The following is a 14,838-nucleotide window of genomic DNA, read 5'->3' as shown; positions in this document are numbered from 1 at the left end:
ACAACTGCGAACGGTGGTTTCCATGACACATATCCTCAATTCATAAATATTAAGTAGATCTGAAGGTCAACGCAGCAACATCGACAATGTTCTGTCGATATTAATACTGACAGCTGCCGTTGCCAACCATGCTTCATGTCCCTGCCTTGTGTACATCTTTCTTAATGGATGGACACATGAATGTCGACATTCTGACTGTCGCTCCTACCATGTTTGAGGAGGAACCTGTTGCGTAACTGAATTTCAGCATTTTGATTGTAAACCATGTCGTTCTTCTGGTCAGGATATTGCACACAAACACATCAGTGTAACTTAAACTTAAATAAACTTATAAACAGATTGACTTCCACACTGATACATGTTAACACTCTGGCTGCTCTCTCAAAATGGCACTGCTGCCTGCACATGCCCAGTATTTATAAGCATGTGCTACATCTGGAAATGCTTCTTAAGATACATGCACACGGTCTGATCTATATCCTCCCTCTTTGAGAAATGATCCATGTACAAAATGACAGTATTCAATAACATGCAATTTACAGAAATTATCTTTTGACATGTAATTATACAGAACTAATTATTTGACATGCAATCATACAAAATTTTGACACATATAAAACAATTATGTCCAGGCTGTTGTGTATTTTAGACTAGGAATTGAAATACGACCTGACCATGTAACATAAAAGTCAGAATTGGATCTAGCAACGGGGACTGTCTTCAAGGACAGTTCAACTTTGGGGACATCTGGGACATCATCAGGAATAGGAATGGATACTGCGACAAGTTCTTTGATACAAACATTGTCAGGGTTGCTCTGAGATCTAGAGTATGTATTACAGGTACGATACTGCAATATCATTTCTGATACAGGAATAAGATGCTTTCAGTTTCTCCTGTACTCTATATCCTCAGATTCCACTAAATAGGATCTTGGCTCAGTACATATATCTCTCACTTGAGCAATTTGATCAAAGCCTTTCACATTTGCATCCTCACTGTCTCTCCTTCTTTTAATGGACAAAGAAATCTGCTTTTTTTATCATAGCTGGACTTCTGAGAAGAATGCTTTTTAATAAGTTGGGCTTTTATTGCTCTGTTATTTTTAGCATTAGGCACCGAAAAACTAGAACTGATAGGCATGGTTGTTCTGGTTTGCCTAGATAGAAGTCTCTGAGTAGGAGAGCCAAGTAGATTGCCACGGGGTATATTTCTGAGATTAACTAAATTCAGGAAGATATCAGTATTGTCATGCTTTGACCTCTATAGTAATTGCTTTGCACTCTGTACTGAACGTTCTGCAAGGCTGTTTGGCTGAGGATATTCAGGACAGCTAGTAACATGTATAAAGTCCTACTCTTTTGCAAATCTCTGAAACAATTGACTGGTAAACTGTGAACCATTTTCAGAAATAACTTTGTGTGAACTACCATGGACTGAGAAATTATGTTTCATCTTAGTAATAACAGCACTGGACGTTAGGTTAGGTAGCAAATCAATCTCAAACCAGTTTGACTAAGAGTCTACCAACACTAAGCAATGTTGACTGCTCCACTCAAATATATCACTTGCTAAGGTGGACCAAGGTAGTTCAGGAATTTGGCTTAGATGAAGTGGGTCTTTTCTGTTGCACACTGAACAAGAAGAAAGCACTTTATCAATGTCTTTTACTAGAGAAAGTCAAAATACTAGACCTCTCGCACTTCTTTTGGTAGAGTTGGAACCTGGGTGGTCATGATGCAAAATTTGAATGTATTTATGTTGTAAGAATGTAGGAACAACAAATTTTGGACCTTTGAAAATGGTACCATCTTCCATCAGCATCTCATCTCTGTATGGAAAGTAAGGTTGTACTTCTGATGGTACACAGGATTGCTTTGATGGCCATCCTACATTGATGAAGTGGTTGAACTTTTGCAAACTTGGAACAGTCTTTGTATGATCTCCTAGATCATCAAGTGTTAAGGTAGAAAAAGTATGCACTTCCATGACATCAAAGTCAAAATTCTCTGCATCAAGCTGTTCTGTGGTATTTCTGGGCGATCTGGATAAGGTATCAGCCAGATAAAGAAGTTTACTCTTTGTATAGATCATTTTGAAATTGTACTTTTGCAATTTGAGCATCATTATTTGTAGTCTTGCTGAAGTGGAATGCATAGGTGTCTTTAAAATAGTGACTAGAGGTTGATGATCAGTTTCTGTCTGGATTTCTCAGCCATAAATATAATTGTGAAACTTCAAAATGCAAACACAATTGACAAAAGTTCCTTTTCAATTTGAGCATACTGCATCTCAGTTTGGGTAAGAGTTCTAGATGCATAGCCAAAAGGTCTGCCCTCTTGAATAATAACTGCATCAAGACCAAACTTTGAAGCATCACAGGAAAGAACTGCTGGTTTGTAGACATCATAGTATCTTAATGTAGGCGGGTTAGCAGTCTGCTGTTTGAGGTTATTAAATGCTCTCTGGTGTTGTTCTAAGCATGGCCATGCAACATTTTTGCATGTCAGTTCTCTTAATGGTGCTAATAACTCACTAAAGTTAGCGAAAAATTTGCCCAAATTGTTAATCATACCAAGAAAATGTTGTAAGGTTTGGACATTGCCTGGGGTTGGCATCTCAAGAATGGCTGCTTGTTTAGAAGTAAGCCTGTACTGGTAAATAAATGACCTACATAAGTTACTTCTGGAAGTCTGAATTTACATTTCAGAGAATTGAGCTTTAAAATTCACTTCACATGCTCTGTCCAGATCTTTCCTGAGATTTCTGTCATGCTCTGCTTCACCATTACTTCCAACAAGTAAATTATCACTATTGTTGCACATGGATAGCCTGTAAAAAAATTTGCTCTATTGGAAGTTGAAATATTTCACTGGCAAAATGTATTCCAAAAGGTGTCCTGTGGAATTTGTATCTACCAAATGGGGTACTGATTGTACTCACTAGTGAAGATTTGAGATCAAGCCTCACTTGCCAAAATGAACTCTTTGCATCTAAGACAGATAAAACAGTGGCATTTAGCATGAGCATACCTCTCAACTGTCAAGATTTTCACAGAATGTCCAGATGTCTGACTCATATTTTTGGCCTGTTCCTCATAAAATTTATGGTTTTCTGGCAAATCACTGAGATGATCTGAGGAGTGCAGTCACCAAATGACATACATTTGAATTTCAGACTGCGTATCCTTCCAAAAATGGATGTTAACACAAGCCCTGTTATGCTATCAGCTTTCTATGTTTATAAGAGCAATATTTAAAATCTGTCCCTATTTTGGGGCCTTTGTGTCCTCATTTTATCAGGTTTTGTCCAGATTTCTTGCACTAACAGGTTGAGAGATATGGGCATGAGGGTTGCAATCTCCTCGACTGTACGCATAGGATGATGAGGTCTTTTTAATGTCTTGTTTAAGTTTCTTGGGTCAATACATATTCTGATTTCATATGAATTTTTCTTATGAGTAGCTACCATATAAGACAGCCACTCAGTTGGTTCTGTGACTGGACAAATCACACTTTCTGCACCATTTTGTCTAACTGGACCTTGACTTTGTCCTGCATAGCTATTGGAACTCTCATTGCTGGACTAACCACTGGACTGACCTCTGGGTCTACTTTCATGGAGTACATAACTGGAAGTTTGCATAGCTTGCCATCAAAAACATCAGCATACTCTGAGAAAATAGTATCACTGAAGCTGGAACTGGGACATGTGCTTACATGACGTACTTCGTTGGTAAAAGAAAGCAGTTTCATTCTTAAACTGTCTCTGAGACCTAATGATGACTGAGCAGGTCTTTGAACTACATAAAATTGCAAGATGTAACTGTTCCCAGCTGAATAGCATGAAAGCATTACTGAGCCTTTGGTTTGAATCTCTGCACCTTGATAAGCAACAAGCTTTGCACAATTGACCAAATTAAGTTGCTCACCAGCCCTTACTTTAGCAAATGTTTCTGCTGACATCACATTACACTTTGAACCAGTGTCTGCTTTGAGCTCTGTGGGTTTACCATTGATCAGGACAGTACAAATACTTTATTCTTTGCCAATAAATCTACTGCATTTACCTTTTCACCTACCACTGATACACTATCTACATAGAAAGTAAGGATGCAGCTCTCTACATGATCAACTTTTTTGAGTGACCTTTTTTAGTAACCAAACAAGGCTTGCTTGATTTACAAAACTTTTGAAAATGTTTCCGTTTTTTACACTTGTGGCATTGCTGACCACATGCTAAGCATGTCTCTCTTTTAGACTCATGGTTGGCTCCACAATTAAGGCAGTTAACAATAAGACTTGACTTGGGTTTTGCTGACTCACCCTTATACTGCACTGAGTATGCCCGGTTTACTGAGCTAATCTTGGAACTTGCTAGAAAGCTACAGGATCTCCCAGGGAAACTCACAGGGGATGCAGCTACTATGTGCGTAGGCCTGTTTCTGCTTCACATGTTTTGCATGCTGTCTATGTTTGCTCTAGAGGATGTTGAAACCATGCTTTTATCACTTGTAAGCATACTTGGGTGCCTTTCTGTGAGCTCATGGATTTAACAAATCTCTATGGCTTTGCTCAATGTTAAATCACTGTCATGAAGCAAAAATCTTTCTCACTGCAGCATTATTAACACCACTCACAAGCCTGTCCTTTATTAACTCATCTTTCAAGTCACCAAATCTGTCCATTTTAGCTTCATTTCTTAAGTCAGTGATATAAGCTGCAAAGTTTCAGCTGACTTTTGGTCTCTTATATAAAATGTAATGTAATGTAACATTTGTCTGGGGTTTGCTCATTTCTCTAAATTTACATTTTAAACACTCATGGTCTTGCCTTGATTCAGCCAGTACCACAATGTGATGGTTTGCCCCCTCACCTGCATATACTTCTGGTGCATACACAAATGTACCCTCTCTTTCAATAGCTTCTGACCTAGCAAAGTTAAGCAAAATGAATGCCCTTGTACATGCAACTTTGTCATAAAAAGCTGCTTGTATGAAAATATCATATTCCTGCTTGAATACGCTCCAATTCCCTGCTATATTATGATCAAACACAAGTGGACTTGGTCTGTGAAATGCCTCTGCCATATCAAGACACAGTGGTGAAGATGCTTGAAATTATGTATGAACAAAAACACATAAATATATGCCAAAACTTTTATGCCAATACTTGTAATTATGCTCAATAGCACAACAGACTCTTTGAAATAACTGCACTTTGCCAAATAAGTCTCCATAACACAAGAACACTATAAAATCACTGTACTTTATGAAACCACTCCTTAGCAGTGTAAGAAATACTTTGAAATAACTGTACTTTGTGAATAACTCTGCACAGTGGAAGAAACACTCTGAAATGGTGGGTTTCTGCGAATAAATGCACACAGCACCAGAAACTTTTTAAAATGGCTGTACTTTGACTGCACTTTGCAATATAACTGTACTTTGTACACACCAAACTCTGAAATAATTGCACCGTAATAAGCACAAACTTTGCAAACACTTTGCACACTCTGAGATACTTCGAACAACTCTAGTTATGTTTAGAATGGCTTTGATCAATGCAAAATAGTAGCTGGTGCCCAAACATGGTCTTTTACTAAAAAAACATGCAGCTGCCTTCTTCTTTAAGTTAATTTGCCCTTTTTATTGAACTCATTATGCCCTTTTAATCTCTCATCATTCTCAATATACTTTTCATGTGCTTGTTTTACTTTAAACATGCTCGCTATGCAAACCAAAGGTAATTCTGATCCCCTTATGAATATTTCTGCTAGTTTTATCAAATATCATGGTTTCAAACATTTTGTTTAATTAATAATGCATTTTGTGCCTTTTGATTGCTTAATAATATGTTTTGTGCTACTAGTTTGATAAATGATGTGTTTAGTGCATTATAAATGCACCATTTCATTTTCTTTGACAGATAAATCATTTGTGCGGTTTTCTTTTCCTTTAGCTTGTTTCTGGCCCTTTTCTGTTTGTCTGAGCTCCATTTCACTCAACTTGCTTAGTCTGCCTTCACCTTCAACTCTGCACCTCATGGGTCGTAGAAGTAGCTCTTCTAATCCAGGTTCTGACACCATGTTGCTCATCTGGTCAGGATAAAACAGACGAACATTCATCAGTTCAGTTCAAGCAGCTTTATTAAACACAAACACATCAGGAATGAGGCTTTGTAATTTAAACTTAAATAAACTTATAAACAAACTGACTACCACACTCAAACATGTTAACACTCTGGCTCTACTCTCAAAATGGCACTGTTGCCTGCATATACCCAGTATTTATATGCATGTGCTACATCTGGAAATGATTCCAGCTCAGAAAAAGCTGCCTGCTTAATTCTACCATAGGAACAACAGTGCAGCCTGAGCTCATTTTCAGAAAATCCATTTCTAATACCATACAGAAAACAAATGTTCATAACTCTTTAAATATAAGAGCTAGACTAAAAATGTAAATGCAAAAGTTGTTCATCAGACACTACCCTTTCCAACAGTGTAAATGCTGATAGTGTGTATCAAAGTCATTATTAAATATTTGGCAAGGAATGTTGATATTGTGCATATTTGTTACCTTTTTGGAAAAGCAAAGCACAATATCTTGGAAAATGTTCCATGTAGACCCATACAATTTGTATTTAATTTGTTTGTATGAATGTCAGCTTTAGAATATCTTAACCATCACTGTGTGATGCTCCTTTACAGAGATATTCACAGAAATATGATTAATATAATATTTCTCATAACTGATAAACAAAGGATAATATCTCATCACCTGTAACAGACAGAGGCTACATATCAGTATAGAAGTTGTGCGGCTCAATGTCAGCTTCAAAATGATGCATTGTTTGTGTTATCACCATGTTCCCTTGCAAAGATATGGGCATAATAATAAGTATTGGAAATGTATAATTTTCATAATCCTACAATACTAAACAAACAGTTCTTTTACCATGTTGTAAGGAGTAACACTGTCTTCAAAACGAGGTATTATTTGGCACACTGACATGCTTCCTTGCAAAGTTATTTACCAAAATATGAAAAAATCATAATTTCCATAACCTAAGTCCGAAACAAACTTTGATATCTGTACATGTGTACAACATACAGGTACAATTCATTTACCATGTTGGAACTATCAATAATATCTTTAAAATCAGATATTACTTAGCACATTCAGATGCTCCTTTGCAAAGTTATTTACCAAAATATGAAAAAAAATCATAGTTTCCATAACCTAAATCCGAAACAAACTTTGATATCTGTACATGTTTTTCTATTATTTTTCTATTTTTTACATTTTCTGTTTAATAATGTATGGATTTGTTTTTAAAGTTGTAGTAATTCAATTTATGTATAATTCGTTCTGAGGAAGTATAAGTGACCTTGTGTTTTATTGTTCTATCAAACAAGTGGGTGGTTTCAACAGTATTTAAGGAAAGGACAAAAATGCTTAGATCAATAAAATACTTTTAATTTTTTGTTCATGTCATTCAATCTACTTTAGACACAATTCAACCTTTTTAGCTGGTGTTTTTATTTTCAATGTGAACTGTTAACCACTTTAAATCCTCATTGTTTTTTTATGTTGTGGCACACAAGTTCACTATCCATGGCATTCACTGCTTCAACCAGTATCTGCTGCTTCCTGTGAGGCATCATGATCCTAAGACATTATCATATTGGCTGGTTTCATTCCTTCCTGGGTTCCTGGATCCTGTCAGAGCAAAAGTGTATGGAAGACAAACTGAGCATGACTAGGACACGCCCTTATAAATGGAAACTGAGTCAGGAGGTCTTCCAGAATTTGATCTAGCTGTGGGGAAACACCTCAGGCATCTTTTTGCATCTATTTACATCAACCTAGCAACATTCTGCTCCAGGACTCCTGGCAAACAGGCATGGCAAAGAAATGCATTTTCATTTCCTTGGACTGGAATATTCCTATATATCTTTCCACTAATATTCAGGGTCATTCTAAAGATTCAGAATGGCTCTGCAAAGATTATTGTGATAACTCCTTACTAGTCAAGGCAACAGTTGTTCTCTCTTCTTTTAGATGTGTCCAAGGGCAATTACCATAACATTCCTCACAGGCTGGACCTTCTCACACAAGACAGGGGTTGTTTGTTACACGCAAGCTTGAAAGAAGTTTAACTAACTGCAAGGATGCTAGAATTTTAATACAGTTAGGCACTTATTTTCTTAGGACATGCAGCAGGTATTAAAGGCGGGAAAGAAACCCACTACTAAGAAATAATATATTAGCGAATGGAAAAGATTTTCTAGTTGGCATCAAAATCAAGAACCAAGACCCTTTTAGGACTATTATTCCTCTGGTTCTACAATATTTGCATGAGTTATTATCCTCTGGCCTTTCTTACTTCTCTGTCAAGGTTTGTTTGTCAGCCATTTCAGTATGTCTACCAATGGATTTCCCTCTTTCAATGCATTGCCATATCAAGATGTTTTGGAAAGGGGTTCTGTGGATACCTGTCCTCCTAGAAAACAGGTGGCTCCTCCTTGGGATCATAATGTTGTCTTAGAAAAAATAATTGCATTTCAATCAGTTTATCAGGCTAATTTGACATTCTTAACATGGTGTCACAAACTCTCATGGTGGATCAACCTTGTATTATTTTCCACAATAATAGGCTTTTTTGCAATCTAATCCCTTTTTATAGCTAAAGTGGTATCCACAGTTTACTTTGAGCCAAGCTAGCCTGCTCCCTGCCTCTTTCCAGACCTAAAGTGGAGTACAAAAGGATTATTTTTACTCTGGATGTCCACAGACAATTTAGGTATTGTCTTGACAGAACTAAAACCTTCAGAAATTCTAATTAATTGTTCATTTCTTATTATTGTAAGAAAAAAAAGTACAACCTGTGTCAAATCAAATTGTCTCAAAATGGTTGTCCCATGCCGTTTGTTTTTGTTATTCCCATCATAACAAATCAATCAATCAAGTATTCCAGAATCAGCAATTTGGACCTCTATACATACTTTTACAAAACAGTACACACTCGAGTCTTTCCCCAGGTCTAGGGCAGGCTTTCTTTGGACCATTCTCTAGGGGGTCCTGGATCATCATCCTTCCTCCTCCCAGGCCTTATAAGCTATGAGATTTCATCTATATAGCTAATACTACTGCAGCAGTGATCAAATGATAAATGAAGCACAGTCCTGTAAGTAAACTTATGGCGACAGTAGATGTTTGCATACTCACTACAACAGTAGCCACTATCTCCCTCTTTCTCCATATCTCTTATTTTGTTTTTTTTGTAGCTAGGGTGAAGATATTGGATTTTATTTACCTATCATTGTCTTCTTTCAGGGTTCTAGCCTCCCGTATTTAGTTAGCATAAAAGAACTGAAGGATTTGGCACCTGGACCACTAATTTTCTACAGGTCTTTTCAAGTTGTCAATGGTCTGGGCACATGGAAGGTACTGTGATGCTTTGGAGCTGGCTGGCTGTCATATTCTATAACATATATAACCCCATATATCGAAGGTTTCTGCAACAATGATCATTTGAACATTTATTGCTATGGTAAATATACTGACACAACTGTACTTTCTTATAGGTTCATAGGTTCATAGGTGTTTACTAGGCTAATGGCAACAAGGGCCTTTTTAAGCCTAGCAATACATCCCAAATCTCTGACAAATTCTGGTACCCTTCATAAGTGTAAGCAGGGACTTCTGAGATTAAACATTTACAAGCAGGGGCCTGGGAGATGAACCAATTACAGATTGTCTGTGTCCATGAGAGACATAAGTACAAAACCAGGGATGAATTTCCATTTCCCTTGGGTTAGGGAGGAACTCTGCTTCACATGGAGAGGGAACCTGTTCCAGAGATGGGGTAGTCTCTGGTATACATATCTCTCTATCTATTCTTCAATCTTAAATAAAAAAATTATTATTTTACAGAACTGTGCTACAAGGTTCATCAGGGGTTCTATGCTTACTTTGTTTGTCACCTGTTTGTCTGTCCTGTACCATTAACATAAACAAGTGTACTTAAACTATGGTAATTAGTTTATTTCCCTGTAGTAATGCTATATATATGGTTCCCCTTTAAAGTGTCGCAGCCCACATTGTTGAAGATGAAAATGGTGAGACCAAAACATTGTAAGTGCTGAATCATGAATTCCTGGAACATCATATTTCCACCCCGGGAAAGTTACCACTTGGCCACCATGGTGAACTTTCCCTTTCTCTGCTGTAGTGTGATCTCAAAGTTGGCATATTTAAGTAGGGAGGGTATGTGGGCGAAGCTCCCCATTCTGATGGGTGTAATTTCCTACCCATTGTGTTTTCATTTTTGGCCAAGTGGTTACTTCACTGGAGAGAAAAGATGCTGTGTCAGGAGTTCATGATTCTGCACTTACAACATTTTGGTCTTGCCATTTTCAGCTTCAATGATGTGCACTGTGATGTTTTGAATGTTAACTATATATATATATATATATATATATATATATATGGGTCTACTTCATTTGATCGAAAGATCATTTGACCTAAACCCATTTGGTAGAAATTTCATTTGATTGAAAACCAGTATTCAAGACATAAAGCTGAGATTTGTCCCCCTCCCCAATGTAGTTCGATCCTGGAGTTGGTATATACAGGTGGGGGGGGGGACAAAGCACCCCACCTAGTTTCCTTTAAAAAAAGAAAATAAAACAAAAAGTACAGATTTTAAATGAAATTAGGTGGGGGCTTCACCCCCATACCCCCAACGTGGGGGGGCTGCACTCCCCTAACTTTATATACCAACTCCAGGGTCGTACGACATTGGGGAGGGGGACAAATCCCTGTTATTTGCCTTGAATACTGGTTTTTGATCAAATTAAATTTCGATCAAATTGGTTTAGGTCAAATGGTCTTTCAATCAAATGAAGTAGACCCCATATATATATATATATATATATATGTGTGTGTGTATATATATATATATATATATATATATATATATATATATATATATATATATATATATATATATATATATATATATATATATATATATATATATATACACACACACACACACACACACACACACACATATTATATATATATATATATATATATATATATTGATAAATAGATCTATCTATATATCTATACAGCTCTCTCTACTGATATATATATATATATATATATATATATATATATATATATATATATATACACATATAGACAGAGAGAGAGAGAGAGAGAAAGAGATATAGAGATATGCCGGGCTTATTTAGCTGTGGCTTTAGCTTAAGTCTATTAAGTCATCCACATATCTTGCATTCATTAAGGCTTTTGTGTCTATTAACATTTTACCTGTTGTTTATATATACACTCATTGCAATTTTTACCTTCTCAGTACCATCTTTCTAACTTAAGATCTACATCCTAGACATACCCATTCCAGTTATTTTTACTATCAGCTCTGCTGTCACTTTTAATATGGCATACTTTATATATACATTTAATTTAATTTTGTGACTTATTTGTATTTATTCTTTGATATTAACCATTTCTTCTGCAATTTCAATGATGGTTTGAAATTGGAGCATATCCAAATAACCTGGTAATGGAAGGGAATGACCATGTTTTTTTTGTTTTCATTTTTATTTATTTATTTTTTTGAAAAATGTGCACTGCGCTTAGCATTGCACAAATATGAGGTTGGTTTTGTAAATATGTATATACTGTGTGGTTTGCATGATAGCAGGCCATGTGCACCATTTTCAAATGTGTCAAATTGTGCACAGTGCACATTATCAGTAAACACAACTGACTGGAAACCATGGTATTTAAAAGGGAAATACTGGCGACTGCACTTTACACATTGAGGTTTGACTTGTGCAGCAATGGCTGGAGAAGGTGAAGGTGTGCATTTTAGGGCTCAGTGCTGGGGTGTTAAGGATCATGGCCCACTGCTGTTCCAGTTGGAATATACTGGTACCCAATATAAAGCAGAAGCCTGGGATAATTTGGCAAGGGCACTTAGCAGTGTGACTGGTATCCCCCACACTGGTGAACAGTGTTGTCCCCACTATGAAGACCTCTATAGGAGAGGGAAGGGTACCCTTTATAGTGGATCAGGGATTGCCAGGTGGGGAACACCCCGGTGATGTGTAAGCATGATGTATATACATTATCTGAAAATACTGAAGCTGGCTATGATAAACCCTGGCATTCATAACTGCTTTTTCTTTTCCATTTTTTTCCACAGCTGCAGAAGAAAGGGGCTTGAATGTGAGGTTCCATGCTAGGCAACTGGACACAATGAGACAAGGATGTGGTAAGTAAGGATAATTATATAAAGCACTCTTATTGCAACCTTAACAGTTATGGATGGATAAGTAGTTATGTCATTCTTTGTTATGATTCTGGAAATACATATCTGTACAGTACCTTTCAATAATACCTTTATCTGCTGAAAAGTCAGAATTAAGAAGCACTGCTTTCCCTTGGTCATTGTATCGCTCACAGTAGTCTGGCAATAACTTTATGAAAACATCAATAAATGAGTGTTGATAAGTTATGTTAAAACAAATTCTGTGCAACTATCCATGTGTGTAATAGCAACATTTGCAATATGTTCATAATTCAGGTTTCTTGTACACCCAAATATGTAATGATATGTCCAGATATGTTGCTCTGAAAGGTGGAGAGGTGTGGTCCGAAATGCAAAGCAGCACTTGTACATTCCCAGATAACATTGCCCATGAGTCTATAAAAGTGTAAAATGAAAGATAGTTTGCATTATGGTGTATTCAAAAGCAAAAGTACAGTATTACAGTGGACACTGCTTGTGGCTTGTAATACCACACTCCCCAAATATAACAATCATCAGATTACACTACTGTGTTAGCTTTACATCAATAGAAATATAGTACTGTTATGTAATGATCATTATAGCATTTCAAGTGCAGACTACCAGACCTGGCCTTCTATCACATGTAAGCACTGTACATGTAGTCCAGGTAATACAGGGATTTATTAGCAGTTGTAATTGTTTATAGTAGACTGTATCAGAAAACAATAAATCGTTTTTGAAAACTTGTTGTATCATGTGTGAAGTTGTTAATCATCTCCTTTTTTCCTCTCAACCCACCACATATCTTCTTTTGTTATTTATGTATTACTTATTTTTATGACTTGTCTTATTATTATAATTTTATTTCTTGATTCATATTACAATTTACTATATCACTTTTATTTCTTGTGCTTTGTTTATTATGTATACTTGTATATTCTGTTTATGTTAAATTTCATTATGTATGATTCTGTTTGCATTAATATTATTTAACATTTGTTATTATGTTTTCTTTCTTTCTTTCTGTAAACTTTTTTTATTTATTTTGTTTAATTTTGTTTTCATTTTGGTTTGTTTTGTTTTTTATGTTAATAATACAGCACAGCAGGGTTGTCTGGTTCCTGGTGATCTGCCTTCACTTGCTCCACTGACTACAGCACCAAGGCCCAGCACTTCTGGGCTGCCATCTAGTGGCATCCATTCATACTGCCCCTGTCCTACTTGGACCCTCAGGTAGGTCTGCCCAATGGACCAGGCATGTGTTCCCCAATAGGAGTAGAGGTGAGGAGGGTGCTTACATCACCCATGCTGTTATGTCTTTCACCGACTCTGTCCTTGTCTTGTATATCTTGACATTGCCTAAAAAGGAGCTATGGTGGTAGACAATGTTTGAGCTAATATTCAGAAGCCTAGAGGGGAGAGGTGCAAACCATCCCTGGTGAAGCAGCATGGTCTGTTGACCATCTCCTTCCATGCTGATAATTATTGCACCCCCTTAGAATGACATGAGAAACTAAGCCAATTATTAAGGTCAATCATGTTCTGTTTGTTTTGTGGTATCATCCTTGGAGAAGGTAAAATGCTGCTCAGTGCTAGGCATGTACCAGCCTGAGACACATACTCCAAGAGCTCCATGATGTCTCCCTTCATATGGTGTAGAGATGTTTGTCTCAGGTCATTTACTCCCACATGGACTGTGACTGAGTCATATTGGTACTTGTGGTCCAATGGCATGAGTACATGCATAATGTGGTAGATTATAGCTTCTGATAAGCAACTGTCCTTGACCTTCTCCTTACTCAACCTGGTGAAAGGGACATCAGTGTGTCTCACGATGGAGTCTCCAATGACTAGAATGTTGGATTGTGTGGTGACTTGCTTTATGGACTTAGAGGTAGAGGCTCAATGTGATGTAGCTCTATTTGTTGATGTAGATGTTGTTTATAAAGAGTGCATTTGGGGTTGCTGAGAGTATGTGTTATGTGTACTTTGTCTAAAATGTATTTTTAGTTTAGGAAAGTTACATTTAATTGCCTCAGTGTATGTATGCTTTGAACTATGCATGATGGGTGCAGACTGCATACTACTGACAAACTTTTTGACATTAAGAGTACTTTTCTGTGACAGCTTTGCCTCCAGTGACATTGTGTAACTACGTCTCTCAGATACCATATCAGCTTGTTTGAGAATTAACTGGTTGTCAGTAAACATGAGGCAATTTCTACATTGCCTCAGGATGGCCATATCCACCAAGGTGGTAATGGAGACAATTGGAAAGCTCATATCCATGGCAATAAACCCTTTTTTACTGATTAGACATTTGTAGTGAAAATATTAATCAATGTACAGTTTGCAGCTATGGGGACAGTGCTTTTTACTGCAGGCTAGTTGTCCTGTGTGCAACTAGGTATTGGAGAAAATGTAATGTTACTCAAGGAATCTGAGTCTGTATACAGCACTGCCACATACTTGAGGGGAAACTAATACATAAACCCTGAACATTTAA

Source organism: Protopterus annectens, chromosome 13.part0 (genome assembly GCF_019279795.1).
Source record: "Protopterus annectens isolate FY-2018-M chromosome 13.part0, PAN1.0, whole genome shotgun sequence".
NCBI classification, from domain to species: Eukaryota; Metazoa; Chordata; order Ceratodontiformes; family Protopteridae; genus Protopterus; species Protopterus annectens.
The sequence above is the reverse complement of the archived record's forward strand: the minus strand, read 5'-3'. Positions refer to the sequence as shown.